Source organism: Protopterus annectens, chromosome 2.part1, assembly GCF_019279795.1.
Source record: "Protopterus annectens isolate FY-2018-M chromosome 2.part1, PAN1.0, whole genome shotgun sequence".
NCBI lineage: Eukaryota > Metazoa > Chordata > Ceratodontiformes > Protopteridae > Protopterus > Protopterus annectens.
The window spans coordinates 1,794,473,028-1,794,490,755 of NC_056729.1; the positions used below are offsets into that span (position 1 = coordinate 1,794,473,028).

Below are 17,728 nucleotides of genomic sequence, written 5' to 3' on the forward strand. Positions count from 1 at the left end.
CATTTGTTGTAAAATTTCTGATTTTTAAAACCTTAATGGCAATACCCGCCTTTCACGATTCCTAAAAGGACCACCATTCTGTATGTTACCTGTAAATCTTAGGATCAGTATATTCAGGGGCATTGCATTTTGGCTGCTTGGGCAGGATCCAGGAAAAGTTCTGTGACGCAGTAAAAGGACCACATGAGAAAAAGACAGCAAAAGAGAATATCACATGAAGTCTTCATACTCTTGTGAAAATTCCCCATTATAATCTAAATAGTCTGCCAGATTGTCTTTCATGTTCATTTCCATGCCACCACCAGGAAATGTACCTTTTTTCTTCTTTTTGGCTTTGCTTTTCTTATTTTTGTTTTTCATTACATAGCACTGTCAATGAATTGCATACCTTTTTCAACTCATCGACTTCCAATGATATACAAATATCTTGTACTAATGTTTCTAAGAAGCCCACATAATGTACATATTTTTCACATTGTACAATTTTTTCTTTCAGTACTCTGCCAAACTCTGTGAATTGATCTCTAGTAGATGGATTCATTGCATCAAGTCCTGACACATTCAAACCAAAAGTCTCTTTTGCCAGTTCATGATCCGAATCTTCTTGTAATTTCTTTAATCATAGCTTCTCATTTAGCTGTTCTTCTGCCATTGACTGTTTTGGTTCTGGTACTTCTATCTCTTTTTTAATCTCATCTTTTTTCTTTTGCATTTTTTCTTTGATCTTTTCTGTTACTTTATTATTTTCTGTAATTTGCACTTCTTCCTCTTTCTTTTCTGCTTTCTCCTCATCATCATCCCAATTATCTCTCTATAAAAAATGCACGAGTTGTAAACAATACAAAACAGCTTCTTGTTGATGACCAGGTTCAGCCATCTGTAATACAGAATACAACACAGTCACACTTTTATGTAAACTATGATTATGTACATTTATAATTGCAGGGTAAAGTATCTACACATAGGTTAGAAAAAGCGTCTGTCCATGCACACTTGATATTGCAAATATAAACAACAACAGAAGTAAATTGTTCAAAACATTATTTCTGTGGTGGATGATGACTACACATCATCTCTGTACAGTTAACGTTTTAGCCATATTTTACTGGACATCACTGTACTTCTTTCTTTTTTGCTCAAAGACTACTTGTTTTGAAAAACAGTAGATAAAAAGATTTTAAAATGATCACTATGATTTTTTTCCTGATATCAGTTACTAGAACACTTCAATGTGTATGTATTTATTAAACAACTAATGTCAAGAACACAAACACCAGCCACGGTACTACACTCAGTCCAGTTTCACAATTGCTTGACAGCTACAGAATTCAGACTCTTCATATGAGAGACAGAGAAATATCTAGAGCGACCACTGCTTTCCAGAATAAAATGTCTCTGCCAACAAATAGTCAGGCAGTTGGGTCATACACAGAAGAATTCAGATTCCAGCATTGCTTAACTTCCAAAAACACAATTCTAGCTAAAGGTGGTTTGTTTTATAAAAAAAAACATTTACTAATATAATTGCATCATTTTGACTCAAGTAATCAAAAAAAATTTTTTTTTGATGTTTCATTAAACACGTAAGTTATTCACAGCATATGCACAATCAAAAAGATGGGTACCTGTGAAGCTATCATAGCAACTGATAAACAGTGCCAAATGGCAAGACAATTCAGCACCAAGTTTACTACCACATTCATACTTCTTGAAAACACATCAACATGTTTAATGAATTAACCCCTTGCTCAACCACTCAACACAAGAAACCCAATGGCCTGTACCCATCAGTGCTTTGCCTACTCCTTACTTTAACATGAAATACCATAAAATACCCTAAAATATCTGGTTTACCATCATATACTTGACTGGTGGATAGTTGAGGTATCGTGTGCAAAAGGAGTGCTGTAACATTGCAAAATCACGAATGCAAATGTTGTGAAACACAAATGAGTGAATACCAGTGTGCATTCGCTCATTTGTGAGTTCATAACATCCTCCACTGTAGTGCGTCCTCGGAGTTAGTATATATAATTGGCGGGGGTGTGAGAGGTGCAGGGGGGCTTGCCCACTGCTAAATGTATTGTGAGTGGCACCAGACGTTGAGGTAAGTTTGAAAAAATGTCAACAGTTCGAAGTCGAACTGTTGATATTTTTTTATTCGTTGTTCTCTTTCGGTAACGTTAATTTTGGCAATGTTTTTCGAATAAGTGATTACTCGCACAAAACATTGTTGAAATTATGATAGTAAACCAAATTTGTATACATAAGCTTATTTCCATAATTTTTAAGTGTTTCTAACATGAGCATAACATTTTAACACAAAAAAGATAAAAATTAATATATATTGGCTAACTATTGAATAGAAAATAAAATGCAATAATAGCTAATGTATTCATAGCATGATGGCTGCAGGAAAAAAGATCAAACTGGGGTGTTTTTGAGGTTAGTAATAATACACAGACAGACAAATAGTAATGCAGCTTAAAACTGATGATAAAAGAGATATGAAAATAGAAATTATGGAGATGAGCAAGAGGATAAATGGGCAGAGGAGGAATTCGAGCTAGTGGTGGTGTGTGAGCGAAAGAGGAAGAAAAAGAGTTTAGGAAATTAGTGTCGTATGAGGAGGAGCAATAAGCTACAAAAGACTGGGAAGCAAAGTGGCTGTAAGAGTTGGAGAAAAGTATAATAATAGCAGCTTCACTGGGTTTAACTAGAGTGATGGAACTTTGTTATGCATTTTATAAATCTGAACTGAAAAGTACATTTGTTAAGTAATTGAACAAAACTGAACTGTTTTGCTGATTAGTTAATCTGAATGAAAAATATTAATTCGTTCTTATTTTATTTAACATTTGTTGACCGGGAAAGTCTGTCTAGGTTCCACAGATTCTGTTTTCAGTGGAGGCCCGGGGAGAAATGCTCCAGAAGCATGTCTTTAGAATGTGGGAGGAAACTGGAGTACCCGGAGGAAACCCACGCGAACACAGGGAGAACATGCAAACTCCACACAGAAGGCACTCCAGCTGAGAATCGAACCGGAGAACCTCTTGCTGTGAGGTGACAGCATTAACCATTGCACCACTGCGCCACCCTTATCAAAAGGAGTTTGACCAATGAACAACTTTTGTATATTAAAAGCAAACACAAAAGTCATAGTAACTTGCATTATTTTAATATCAAATTAATATGCTAAATTTGGTAATATGCTTATGTTAAATATTTTTTCTTGGATTTAAAATCAAATTTTATGAAAAATATCTTTGATTAATAGAATATGACACAGCAAACTTCTTTCTGTTAGACAAAACATATAGATAATTAGGTTGAGAAATGATTCTTGGATGGGGTGTTAGAGGTTATGCTTGAATGGCTAGTCTATTCAAAGCTGGGGTTTGTTTCCCAATGGAAGGGTTTATTTTTTTTGTCTCAATTATTAAGGTTGTATTGTTTAATTCCTTGTTATTAGGTGTCTATGAGTTATACCTACTTTGCTACATGAAATCATTATCTTTAGTTACATCTGTGTGCTTATTAGTTAAAATATATACACATGACTAACAGTGGTAAACATTTAACTATGAAATGTATTTCCATTAATGTAAATGATCTGAATAATAATTGTATAAGGGGAAGCCTCTTAAAATATTTGAAGATGTTTAATGCACAGATTATATTTTTGCAAGAAATACACCTTATACAAGAAGACATAAATAAAATTAACACAAATAAATATACAGTTCTAGTAATTTTGCACTATAAACAAAAGAAGAGAGGAGTAGCAGTCTTATGGAAAAAGTCAATCTTAATGCCAAAAATGTTAAATACATATTATGACAAAACAGGGATGTTCTGTTGAGTAACAATATCCATAAATGGGAAAATATATACTCTAGTAAACATGTATTGGCTACCTGGATTAGGTGTCAAAGTAGCCAAGCAGCATTTAGAAGACATTGTACACCATGTTAAAGGGAAAATAATCATGGCAGGAGGCTTTAATTGTATAACGAATGATTAGGACACTGATACTAGAAACACATGAAACAAAACAGCAATTTATATGGTGCTATCTGATTTTACTGAAACTGTTAATATCATAGACATTAATGAATATGCTGATCCTAATACATTATTCTTTACTACTCAGCAACAGCTCCTCGTGGTCCTGCAGAGTAGTCCTAGCAGCAGAGAACTGAGAAAAGCGAGTACTTTCCTGATTTAAGTATTTTTGCTGTTTTTTACCTGAAATACCTTCTCTTGCTTACCTTGAACAAGCTTAAACTGTTTTTTTAACTGTTTGTTGCAGTATATATTATCTGCACTTAAAGTTTCATTTAGTCAAAAATTGGTCGAAAGTTGTTTGTTTGTTTGTTAATTTAACTGTTGAGGCTGCCCACTAAAGTGTGCTAGCCTGTGTAACTGATTTATTACTGTTTTCTGCATTTCTGTGTGCTTTCTATCTCAAAAACAAAAAAACCCCAAAAAATATCCTTGTTTTCCCGCCTCTCCTCGACTAGTTTAGACCAGTATACAGGCTTTGCTGTATTCTGGGCTGTGGTGTAGTTCCTGTGGTGTCCATTGCCTTACTTGGATAGAAGGAAGCTTTTTTGCTCATCAGTGGGAGTGGGGAGCCTTGAGCAGCCTATCTGTCCCTGAAGGAGTGACCTCAGCACAAGAGCTTGCAGTAATTGGTTGTTTTGGACCATTTCTAGCTCTTTTGAAGTTCCCTGTTTAAAATCCGCCTCTGAGCATTTTTTTCTCGCTATACTACTCAGCAACAGCTCCTCGTGGTCCTGCAGAGTGGTCCTAGCAGCAGAGAACTGAGAAAAGCAACTACTTTCCTGATTTAAGTATTTTTTGCTGTTTTTTACCTGAAATACCTTCTCTTGCTTACCTTGAACAAGCTTAAACTGTTTTTTTAACTGTTTGTTGCATTATATATGATCTGCACTTAAAGTTTCATTTAGTCGAAAATTGGTTGAAAGTTGTTTGTTTGTTTATTAATTTAACTGTTGAGGCTGCCCACTAAAGTGTGCTAGCCTGTGTAACTGATTTATTACTGTTTCCTGCATTTCTGTGTGCTTTCTATCTCAAAAACAAAACAAAAAAAAAATATCCTTGTTTTCCCGCCACTCCTCGACTAGTTTAGACCAATATACAGGCTTTCCTGTATTCTGGGCTGTGGTGTAGTTCCTGTGGTGTCCATTGCTTTACTTGGATAGAAGGAAGCTTCTTTGCTCATCAGTGGGAGTGGGGAGCCTTGAGCAGCCTATCTGTCCCTGAAGGAGTGACCTCAGCACAATAGCTTGTAGTAATTGGTTGTTTTGGACCATTTCTAGCTCTTTTGAAGTTCCCTGTTTAAAATCCGCCTCTGAGCGTTTTTTTCTCGCTATACTACTCCGCAACAGCTCCTCGTGGTCCTGCAGAGTGGTCCTAGCAGCAGAGAACTGAGAAAAGCGACTACTTTCCTGATTTAAGTATTTTTTGCTGTTTTTTACCTGAAATACCTTCTCTTGCTTACCTTGAACAAGCTTAAACTGTTTTTTTAACTGTTTGTTGCATTATATATTATCTGCACTTAAAGTTTCATTTAGTCGAAAATTGGTCGAAAGTTGTTTGTTTGTTTGTTAATTTAACTGTTGAGGCTGCCCACTAAAGTGTGATAGCCTGTGTAACTGATTTATTACTGTTTCCTGCATTTCTGTGTGCTTTCTATCTCAAAAACAAAAAAAACAAAAAAAATATCCTTGTTTTCCCGCCTCTCCTCGACTAGTTTAGACCAATATACAGGCTTTGCTGTATTCTGGGCTGTAGTGTAGTTCCTGTGGTGTCCATTGCCTTACTTGGATAGAAGGAAGTTTCTTTGCTCACCAGTGGGAGTGGGGAGCCTTGAGCAGCCTATCTGTCCCTGAAGGAGTGACCTCAGCACACGAGCTTGTAGTAATTGGTTGTTTTGGACCATTTCTAGCTCTTTTGAAGTTCCCTGTTTAAAATCTGCATTTACACGGCTTTGCGTGGTTGTGCGCATGCAGCGTCGGTTAAACAAGGTTAAACTTTTTCTGGCTCCGCCAAGTGTGCTCTTCAAATTTTCCCTTAAGAAAGCTCTACTCTTATAATAATCTAGTCTAATCGCTTTATTATAAGCCTAGCACTTGTTCTCAAAACCTCTCTTCTAAGTAAGCACTCACTAACTAAAGTAAGCACTACATCCACCTACCTTCCCTGTGAGTACCCACATCCCTTAAAGGCACAGCACTCCCTTATAATATTCTAGCATGTCGAGTGGTAGATTGCTGGCATCCTCTCCGGTTCAGCTGGTTAATCTGGGAATCTTGAGACAATGCTACAATTGTCTCATGTACACAAACAACCCTCTCCTCCTCCCAACAAACACAAATACATGTGAGGGATGCAACTATATAGCCAAACTGGAGGCTGAACTCTCTCAACTCAGGACTGGCAAGACCAGACAGGAGGAGAAGGTAACCACACACACACCAAACCCAGTCCCACATAGACCTACCACAACTGCAAACCAAACACATAAAAACACAAAGACATACTCGGAGGCTCTAACAAAAAACTTACCAAAACAACAGAGGCTCCCAAAGCAGACACCCAAAAATCCACCACCTCAAAACATAACACATGCATCACATACTTCAATAAATCAGTGTGTCAAACAATCACAGCCCTTAAGGCCAAACACCATGCCTGATACACTAGTAATAGGTGACTCTATAGTCAGACACACTGACGTTCCACTTACCAGGCTGAACAAGGAGAGGGTAACGGTGAACTGCTTATTGGGAGCTAGGATCCGCCACATAACACACGCACTCAGGTCACTCCAAAGCAAGTAAAAATATGACTCCGTCATTGTCCATGCCGGCGTGAATGACCTGAGACGTACCTCCCTGGACTACATGAAAAGAGACATAGAGGATCTCTCTGATTATGTAGCCCAGGCTGGTATGACCCTGACCCTGAGCAGCATTTTGCCCTCACCAAGAATGATGCCACAATACAAAGACAAGATGACCAGCTTTAATAATTGGCTCAAATACTGGTGTCATTCTAGGGGGATCCAATGTCTGTCTGCTTGGGATGACATGCTGGACAAGCCACGCTGCTTCACAAGGGGCGGCTTGCATCTGTCACCACTGGGCTTCCGGATATTGGCTAAGGCTCTTGCCTCCCCCATAGTGCCTTTTTTAGGCAAGGCTCAAAAGACAAACCCACCTCCTTAGAAAACAAAAATGGAAAAAGATTAAAGGTAATGCTGCTCAACGCCAGAAGTCTAAATCTCAAGATGCAGGCTCTCAAAGCACTCCTCAGTATGGAGGACATCGATGTCTGTGCAGTAACTGAAACCTGGTTCAAGGCTCCTGAGAGCACTCCAGTGCTACCAGGCTATACTGCGTATCATGCTTTTCAGCCCCAAAACTCGGGCCAAACCAAAAAGGGAGGGGGAGTGTCCATATTCATCAAGGACACCCACACCTCCAGGTTAGTGGCAACGCATGAAGCATCAGAGACCATCCAGGTGCAACTAACCATAGGCAAAACTGCTATACAACTGGTAGCATGTTACAGACCACCCTCCCAATCTCACGAACCCCACTCAGCCTTCCTGAAGACATTGGAGGATATGAATGTCTCACCAAACACCATCATATTGGGAGACTTCAACTACCCTAACATAGACTGGGTGCTTTATTCTAGCCCAAACACCCTAGCCCAAAGGTTCCTGGAATTCATAAATTCAAATGCAATGGAACAGCTAGTCACCTCTCCCACAAGGGGAGATAATATACTAGACCTGATCATCACAAACATGGGGACAAAGTGCTCCACACCGAAAGTATACCCTTCACTAGTGAGATCTGACCACAAACTAATCACCCTGGATATACATACCCCACCTCCACCCCCAACACAAAAGACTACAGTGAAAAACTTCTCAAAAGCCGACTTTACACTTCTTAAAACTGAGATGGTATCCTTTAAGCCCACTGGGACAGTGAAAACCACATCCCACAATGCAGAATCCTTCACAAATGCTTTCTACGAACATCTCCAAGAATGCATGGATCATGCAATCCCAAATAAAACCAAGACCCACTCCACCAAGGGCAGGCATCCTGTCTGGTGGACCCCAGCCATAAACAAATTGTATAACAAAAGAAGGAAGCTACTGCACGACAGACCAAAATCCCATAAAGAGAAGACATCTCTGATCAGCACTAGTAGAAAGCTATGTTCTCTCATAAAACCATCCAAGGCCAACTTTGAGAGAAAAATCGCTATGGACACTAAAGATTAGCACAAGGCCTTCTTCAGCTATGTTAGAAACCTGGGTGGAAACCCTCAGATATGTTCAGAGTTAGTTCACAATGACAAAAAATACACTGAACCCACAGATATTGCCAACATTCTGGCAGACAGGTTCAGTGCAAATTTCTCCCCTCCCTCAACCCCAAAAGAAGAAATACTTATCCCAGCTGAATGTAACCTCCCTGTCATCTCAGATGTCCAGGTGAGAACCGCCCTCAGCAAAGCTAAAAACACAGCATCAATGGGACCTGATGGTATCCCGGGTTGCATGCTACGTGAACTCCAAGAGGATCTAAACCCACACATAAACATGCTATTTAACCTTTGCCTTACTACAGGATATGTACCTGAAAACTGGCGTACAGCAACAGTAGTCTCACTCCACAAAGGAGGCACCTCTACTGACCCTGGTAACTACCGCCCCATAAGCTGAAGCAGCCTGGTCTGCAAAGCTATGGAAAGAATCATTATGGAACTAATAAACAGAGACATTGGGGACTTACAGACACCTGATCCCACCCAGTTCAGCTTTGTAAAAGGCAGATCCTGCCTTTTAAACCTGGTTGACTTTTTCGAAACAGTCACTAGAGCCATTGACGAGGGCAAAGCAGTCCATACAGCCTACCTGGACTTGGCTAAAGCTTTTGACACAATACCCCACTCTGGCATCATAGACAAGCTCAACAGCTTAAATGTAAATCCATATGTCACAAGATGGGTGGCAAACTGGCTAAAGGATAGAACCCATAAAGTCAAAATCGCTGGAGCCATGTCAGACTCAAAGCCAGTGACAAGTGGTGTCCCACAGGGCTCTGTCCTGGGACCCCTCTTGTTCAGCATTTATTTCTCAGATGTGAAAGCAAACATGGGAGGATTGTGGCTGACAAAGTTCACAGATGACTGCAAACTAGGCGCCATAGTCAATACACCAGCTGACACATACATCCTACAGAAAGGCCTCACTGAAACGGACAACTGGTGCCGGAGTCATGGCCTTAAACTAAATGCCAAAAAATGTATAGTCATCCCCTTTGGGAAAAACAAAGTGCCCACAAATTATCACATAGGCGGTAACCCACTGAGTACGGAAAAAGTAATCAGAGACCTAGGGACCCAAGTCGATAGTGACCTCTCATTTGACAACCACGTTGCCAAAGTGGTTAGAAAGAGTTTCTACCTTGCCCACCTTATCATGAAGGGATTCACATCCAGATCAAAGGAGGTCATTGTGCCCCTGTACTCCTCCCTTATCAGGCCCATGATTGAGTACAATGCCCCATTTGGTATGTACCTCACCCGGCACTTGCAACAGCTAGAGAGACCCCAAAAGTACCTCGCCAAGAGGATCAAGGGTCTCCAACATATGTCATATGCTGCCAGACTAAAGAAACTCCAACTCTATTCAGTAGCATACCGCCTACTCAGAGGTGATCTGTGCCTGACGTACAAGGCCATGTCCAATCAGGAATTGATGGACATGCTCCACCTCAAAAAATCCAAATCCATCAGAACCACGAGAGCTAAAGATTTGAACCTCAGCACAAATATGAATAGGACATGCTGGAGGGACAGATTCATAACTCAGAGGCTTCCCATACTCTGGAACAGAATCCCAGTTTATGTTAGGCAGAACCCCTCACTGACTCTCTTCAAGAGAAATCTTGACGAGTGGATGGGAGATCGTAGGTTTACCCCAGGGGTCATCTCTGTGTCACTACTAGACAGAGGCACAGTAAAGTAATTCTATTATGTAAGGGGGTCTTCACTGTGTCACTACTAGACAGAGGCACAGTATTCTAAATCTATTCTGTACACTTTTGTACCATTACATGGGGTGGCGAAAGCCACATCACTATGGCTAGGCTTATAAATGCCCCAGGGCAGATAGCCTAGTACCAAACTATAAACTATAAACTATAAACTATTACTCTCACTGACATGGCAGACATTCAAGAATAGATAGAGTGCAAATATCAGGAGATCTAACTACAAAGTTGGATAAAGTCAAAGTAGCCACATGCCCATTGTCAGACCATAATGCAAATTCTTTTGATTTAGATTTAAATACCAAACATAAAATAACTGCAAGTAGAATTCCTTTTTTAATTTCTCCAAATGTTTTGGGTTTCTAATACCCTGATGGGAATGGACCCCATTCCTATGTCAAAGTACGATTAAAGTTCATTGAATTAGTGTTGTTTCCCTCTTTGATGTCAGCCAAAAGTGCTCTTTGCAGCACCCGCAATGTGCCCAGAAATGTCTCCTTCTGCAATTCGTATGGAGTTACATATATTTGTAGCATATCTAATTAAGGTTGTAGACTCTTTTTTATAAGGGCCGTTGCTCCTACTACTATTGGAACTATCCGGGTATCTTTCTTCCACATTGCTTTCATTTCTGCTTGCAAATCCTGATATTTTATGACTTTTTGTCTCTCTGTACACAGGACACTGTAGTCACTGGGTATGGTAATTTCAATGATTAATGGTACTTTTGTCTTCTTTTCTTGGACCACTATATCTGGTTTTCTAGCATCTATCTTTTGAACTGCTGGTAATGGGTCATCCCATGTGATGTAGAATTCATCATTTTCTATGATGCTTTGTGGCTCATGTTTCTAGAGTGTTTTAGCCACTTCACTTCAGTGCCATAATGTTTGCACAATCCCCAGTGCAACAGTCTTGCCACATTACTATGCCTTTCAGTATACAGTCCTTCTGTCATTAGTATGTTGCAACTAGCAACGAGGTGTGAATTGTTTCCAATTCTGTTTTAGAAAACCTAGATTTGTCTGTTTCTCTGATATGTTCAATGGACTTTGTAAACCAGTGTGTACGTAGCCTACAATCTTGTGCCACCAGTATTAACTTTTCATCTCTTGGTTTGGATTCACCACTCCTTAACCATTCCTGTGTTTGTTCCTGATCAACATGAGGTTCTTCCAGACATTTTCTATACTTGTAACTATATTTATCATTTTCCACATTTCTTGCCTTCTCATCTGGTTCTTTATCTTATATTCTTTATTTTGTCTTTTGGCACATTCAGTTGTTGCCTGTTTTTAATCCACTTGTGGTATGATTTCCATTCCTGCTTGATGCCGATATGTTTCTGCTAGCCTAAGCAGAGAAATCATCTTAGATTTTTTCTCATCATGTTTTAAGACTTTCATTACATTTGGGTCTTGTGAGGTCAGCAGATATATGTGGAGTCCCACGATTGCAGATCTGTATATGTAATCAATTTCAAGGAGGCCCATCCCTCCTTCGGAATAGGGAATGTATAATCTTGGTATGCACGGATTTTTATAAATCATTTGGTGAGCATGAAGCATCTTTCTTGTTTTCCTATTTAATACATCCAACACGTTTTTGGGGCCAGTCAGTCACTCCAAAACTGTAAGTTAGGACAGGAAGAGCAAATTTTGTTTATAGCTTGGATTTTGTTACTAGATGTCAATGCTGTTTTCAGTATTAATTTAAGTACTCCTTACTAAGTTTTATTCACATTTGTTCATGTTTTATTGTTGATTCTTCATCAATTCCCAAATATGTATACACTCCTTCTTGCTCAAGTTCTTTTATTTCAAATTCTTGTCCCAAACTGATGTTTTCTTGGTGCTGCAGTTTTCCTGCTTTAAAGGTTGCTTTTGCACATTTATCAAGACCAAATGACGTTCTTATATCATCTGAAAAAGTTTTGACAACTTGCAGTTGTACTTTCAGTTCCTCATCTGATGATCTATACAGTTTCAAATCATCGACAAAGAGAAGATGAGAAGTCTTTACACTTTGTTTTCTTGGAGGCAAATTATAGCCATGGCCTAAGCTGTTAAGTAGACAGCTTAATGGATTAAGGGTAAGGCAGAATAGCAGGAGTGAGACAGAGTCACCCTGGAATATCTCCCTTTGAATTTTTATCCCTGGAATAATAATTTGTCCTTTATCATGACTTAATTGCAAAGTGATCTGCCACTGTTTCATGGTCAATGTTATGTAGTTGATCAGTGTAGGGTGGATCTTATACATTTTAAGTACTCTTTCAATCATGAATGTGGGGTACTATCAAATGCTTTTTTTGTAGTCAATCCATGCCATACTTATATTCTTCCCCTTTTTACTATTCTCCACCATGATTTTATTTAACAGCAAATGATCCTTTGTTCCATATGACTTTCTTTTACTGCCTTTTAGTTATATTGCCATAATTGACTTTTCTTCTAAATGACTATAGACTCTCCCCCGGATTCAGCAAATGTCCATGCAAGAATAACTTATTCCTGCATGGAAGCGACCGTGGCTGTTCAGCATGGCAGTGCACCATGCATATTTATGAAGATGAGCTGCCGTGCTGTAAAATGGGCAAGGTTCTGTGTACGAGTGCAGTGGGTGTGTCTGAGAGCAGAGCTCTCACAATACACATGCCCCCTGCACTCCAGAATTGCCATTTGGCAATTTCAAATGAGCAAGAACGCTTGTAACACCCCCAACCCATCAGGGTAAGAAATTTGGACAAAGCCATAAAGGACAATCATCTCTACCAAGCCATAAAATTGATAGAATAACAGGTTTAGCATAAGCACACAGCGCACATCTCCCAACCCGTCAGAGTAAGGAATCTGGACAATGCCATAAGAGACAATCATTGCTACAAAGCCAGAAAGTTGATAGAATAACAGGTTCAGCATTTGCATGGATATTCTGAAGGGTACAAATTAAAAAACATAACAAATACATTTTTTATGTATATATATATAGGTTCATAGGTTCATACTAGGCTATCTGCCCTGGGGCAATTATAAGCCTAGCCCGATTTTGTTTGGCTTATGCCACCCCTTGATTTGAGTATACTGTGCCCTTTTTACGGTTTAGTTTACTGTGCCTCTGTCTAATAGTGACATGGAAGTAATCCCTGGAACAAACCTACAATCCCCCATCCACTCATCAAGATTCTTCTTGAAGAGATTCAATGAGGTGCTCTGCCTAACATGAATTGGAATTCTAATCCAGAGCGAAGGGAGCCTCTGGGTTATGAATCTGTCCCTCCAGCAAGTCCTATTTATTTCTGTGCTGAGGTTCAAGTGCCTCGAGCATGTGGCTCTAAGGGATTTAGATTTACAGAGGTGGAGCATGTCCATTAATTCTGGATTGGAGATAGCTTTATATGTCAGGCATAGATCGCCTCAAAGTAGGCGGTATGCAACTGAGTAGAGTGGAGTTTTTTTAACCGAGCAGCATATGGCATCTGTTTGAGTCCCTTTATCCTCTTGGTGGGGTACTTTTGGGGTCTTTCTAATTGCTGTAGGTGTCGGGTAAGGTGCATCCCAAAAGGGGCATTGTATTCTATGATGTGCCTGATGAGGGATGAATAAAGGGGCATGATTACCTCTCTTGATCTAGATGTGAATCCTTTCATGATGAGGTGGGCCATGTAAAAGGTCTTTCTAACCACTTTGGCAATGTGGTTGTCAAAAGAGAGATTGCTATCAACTTGGGTCCCCAGATCCCTAATTATTTTCTCTGTACTTAATGGTTTACCACCTATGTGGTAGTTTGTGGGCACATTGTTTTTGCCAAAGGATATGACTATACACTTTTTGGCAGTTAGCTTTAGACCATGGCTCTGGTACCAGTTATCCATCTCTGTGAGACTTTTTCGAAGGATGTTTGTGTCAGCTGGAGAGTCAATTATGGCGCCCAGTTTGCAGTCATCTGCGAACTTGGTGAGCCATAGTCCTCCCATGTTGGCCTGTACCTCAGAAAAGTATATACCGAACAAGAGCGGTCCCAGGACAGAACCTTGTGGGACACCACTTGTTACTGGTTTCAAGTCTGACATGGCTCCAGCAACTCTCACTTTGTGGGTTCTGTCTTTGAGCCAGTTTGCGACCCATCTTGTGACATAGGGGTTTATATTTAAGCTGGATAGCTTATCTATGATGCTCGCATGGGGTATTGTGTCAAATGCCTTTGCTAGGTCTAGATAGGCTGTGTGGACTATCTTCCCTTCATCTATGGCTTTGGTGACTGTTTCAAAGAAGTCAACCAGGTTCAAAAGGCAGGATCTGCCCTTGATGAAGCTGAATAGGGTAGGATCTAGTGTCTGTAGGTCCCCAATGTCTTTGTTTATGAGCTCCATGATGATCCTCTCCATAGCCTTGCAGACTAAGCTAGTCAGGCTTATGGGGTGATAGTTTCCAGGGTCCGTGGAGGCTCCACCTTTGTGGAGTGGGACCACTGTTGCTGTACGCCATTCTGTGGGCACATATCCTGTAGTGAGGCTAAGATTGTACAGCTGTTTTATTTGAGGGATTAGTTCTTCTTGGAGTTCATGTAGGACACAACCCGGGACGCCATCTGGTCCCATGGATGCAGTGTTTTTTGCTTTGGAGAGGGCAGCCTTCACCTGAGCATCAGAGTTGTTTGGGAGGCAGCCCTCTGCCGGGATAGACAGTTGCTCTTTTGGGGGGGAGGGGGTGGAGAAGTTTGCACTGAACCTGTCTGCCAGGATATTGGCGATGTCTTCCCAGGTTCCTAACATAACTGAAAAAAACCTTATGATTGTCTTTAGTGTCCTGTGCAATTTTTCTCTCAAAGCTGGCCTTGGAGGATTTTATGAGGGATCGTAATTTTTTGCTAGTACTGATCAGAGATGCCTTCCCTATTAGGGATTTTGCTCTATAATGTAGTATCTTCCTCCTTCTGTTGTACAGTCTATTTATGGCTGGGGTCCTCCAGACTGGACGCCTGCCTTTGGATGATTGGGTCTTGGTTTTGTTTGGGATAGCTTGATCCATGCATTCCTGGAGATGTCCGTAGAATGCGTTTATATAGGATTCTGCAGTTTGGGCCGTAGTTTCCACTGGCCCTGGGGCCTTGAAAGATTTCACTTTGGTTTTGAGAAGTGAGAAGTTTGCTTTTGAGAAGTTTTTCACTGTGTTTTTTTGGGCTGGGGGTGGGGTCAGGATGTGGATATCCAGTGAAATTAATTTATGGTCTGATCTTACCTTATCTTAAGTGTAGCTGCACAGGTTTGCCTGTTGCTTAGCTACACTTAGCCCAACTGAAACAGCAGGATAACTTAAAAAGCAATAGACATCCAGTATAAGCATAAGTGCGATAGTATAGCAGTTAGGGCAAATGCCTTGCATGTAGTCATTCATGGTTTGAGCCCCATGAAAGCTATTACCATTTTTTATGTGTAAACATCACAATTTTAAGTTTTTTGCATATTTATGTAAGAAGCAACTGATGTTTCTCAACCAGAGTAGTGTATTAGGCCCATGTAAGGTGTCAGTGTAATAAAGTAGTGAAACCTCCATATAAACACAAGTGCCCCATACAGTATAGTCACACAAGAATAAATCAATCACAGCACATTGGGGGATGTCAGGGAAGGTAAATAAATCTATATTATGTAATGAATTATGAATCAGTCCCATACAGATTTTAGACCAATATAATAAAACATAAGCAATGCTAAGCATTGCACAGCTATGCTGATTGGGTGTAAGCATTGTGTACATATGAATACTAAGTAATGAATAGCCAAGCTAAGTGGAGTTGCCCATTGGTAAGCAATACTGAACCTATCATTTATGCACTACCAGTATTAGCTAAGCAGGTTTGCCTATAGCTTAGCTTAGCTCAGCATTTTCAAAACCATCCAATCAAGCAAAGGGTGGGAAATTGGCTTTATTTAAACCCCTCAGGTGGGAATACAGCTCATAGCTGGTTGTAGCTCTCCACTATAGGCAGTATGGCAGGAGTTGGAGTGGGCATGCACTTCCGGGCACAGCGCTGGGGTATACAGGAGTCCAAGGTTATGGTTGGGCTCCTGGTAAAAACACATGACATGAGACTGCTGCAGGACCAGTACCAGGGCCCCCAATTTAAAGCAGAAGCCTGGAAAAGTCTTGCCCGTGAACTCACCAGTGCCACTGATATCCCTTGGACTGGTGAGCAGGTCAGGCACCACTATTCCGACTTGAAACAGAGGAAGAAGGATCTCTTGGAACAGTGGGTCCAAGAAGCAAGACAGAGGGGAGATGTCCCAGCAGTGTGTAAGTATTCATAGCAATAATTGTTTACCAAAGTCCAGCCTGTGTATGTGATGGATAGGTATGCATAAATGTTTCTCTATTCTCATTACAGCTGCAGCTGAGTGGGCTGTGAACCAGGAAGCCCATGCCAGCAGGTTGCAAAGGCTCGGTCATGAGGCTGGTGAGTAACAATCCTGCTTGTAGTAGTCATACCAAATAAATATAAAGGAGTAAAATGTCACCTGGCACTATACAAAATGTGTATGGTTTCCACTGTATAAACCAGACAGTATGACAGTAATAGTCCCATATAGGTCATATTTAAATAAAAGTGCAACTGCCTGACAATAAAGTTCTAAATTCTGAACTGGTTGTGTTTACTCTGGTATTGTATGGCCTCACATGTTGCATTCACCAAGATCTGGTATGTGAATAGTACTGTTGTGTCAACTGTTTCTCACACTGTGCTACATGAAAAATATGTCTAGGAATGTCTGCATAAGAATGTTATAACTACAAGGTCAGATTGTACAACCAAGAGAGATTTAGAAAGAAAACACTTAAAAAAGAGACAGCACTTTCCAAATAGCTCACTGATGAAATACAAATTGTTGTATTTTTAGCACACACAGCCATGGTTCGAATCCCGGGAGTGGTAGTAAGCTGTATGCATAATTATACCTCTCAATTGCATAGATTTGTGACGAATGTCTAGATATTTGCCTCATATTTTTGGCCTGTTCCTCTATTTTCCTGGCAAATCACTGTGATGATTTCAGCATTGTTGTCAAGAAATAATGACATACATTTGAGTTTCAGACTTCAGATCCTTCAGGAAATGTATATCAAAACAAATACTGGTACTCTAGCAACTTTCTAAAAGTTTATAAGAGCAATATTTAAAATATGTCCCTATTTGTACCCCCAGTTTGTCAAGCTCTGTACAGATGTTTTGCATTAAGAGGTTGAGAGGTTTGTGCAGAATTATAACTAAGACTATGGGAATATGTGTAGAAACAGTCGGGTAGTGTTAACAAACATTCCCTCCACAGGTCTACCAGGTAAGAGAAGTAGAATTTAGCTATATGACAGTTGAAGTATACACAGTGTACAAACATACCACTGCCCAAACCAAGGCCATAAGATATTGTAATAATACCTGTACAGTAATTATTAGAGCATTAAAGTTGTGAGTACTGCAAGGATATACAAGCTGTTAATTGACATCTCTCTCATCCCCTACTATATCTGCAAAAATAATCTAAACACACAAATCAATGGGTATGTTTTACACCAAACCTACTGTTGGGACATATGTCCTATTGTTCAACAAATATTGAAATG

The 17,728-nt window shown here is 40.0% G+C and overlaps 1 pseudogene; it reads right to left on the minus strand.

Annotated features, from left to right (window-relative positions):
• Positions 1–210: 210 nt before the first annotated feature.
• The window catches only part of LOC122795040, a 46,845-nt pseudogene continuing 29,327 nt past the window's right edge, over positions 211–17,728 (minus strand).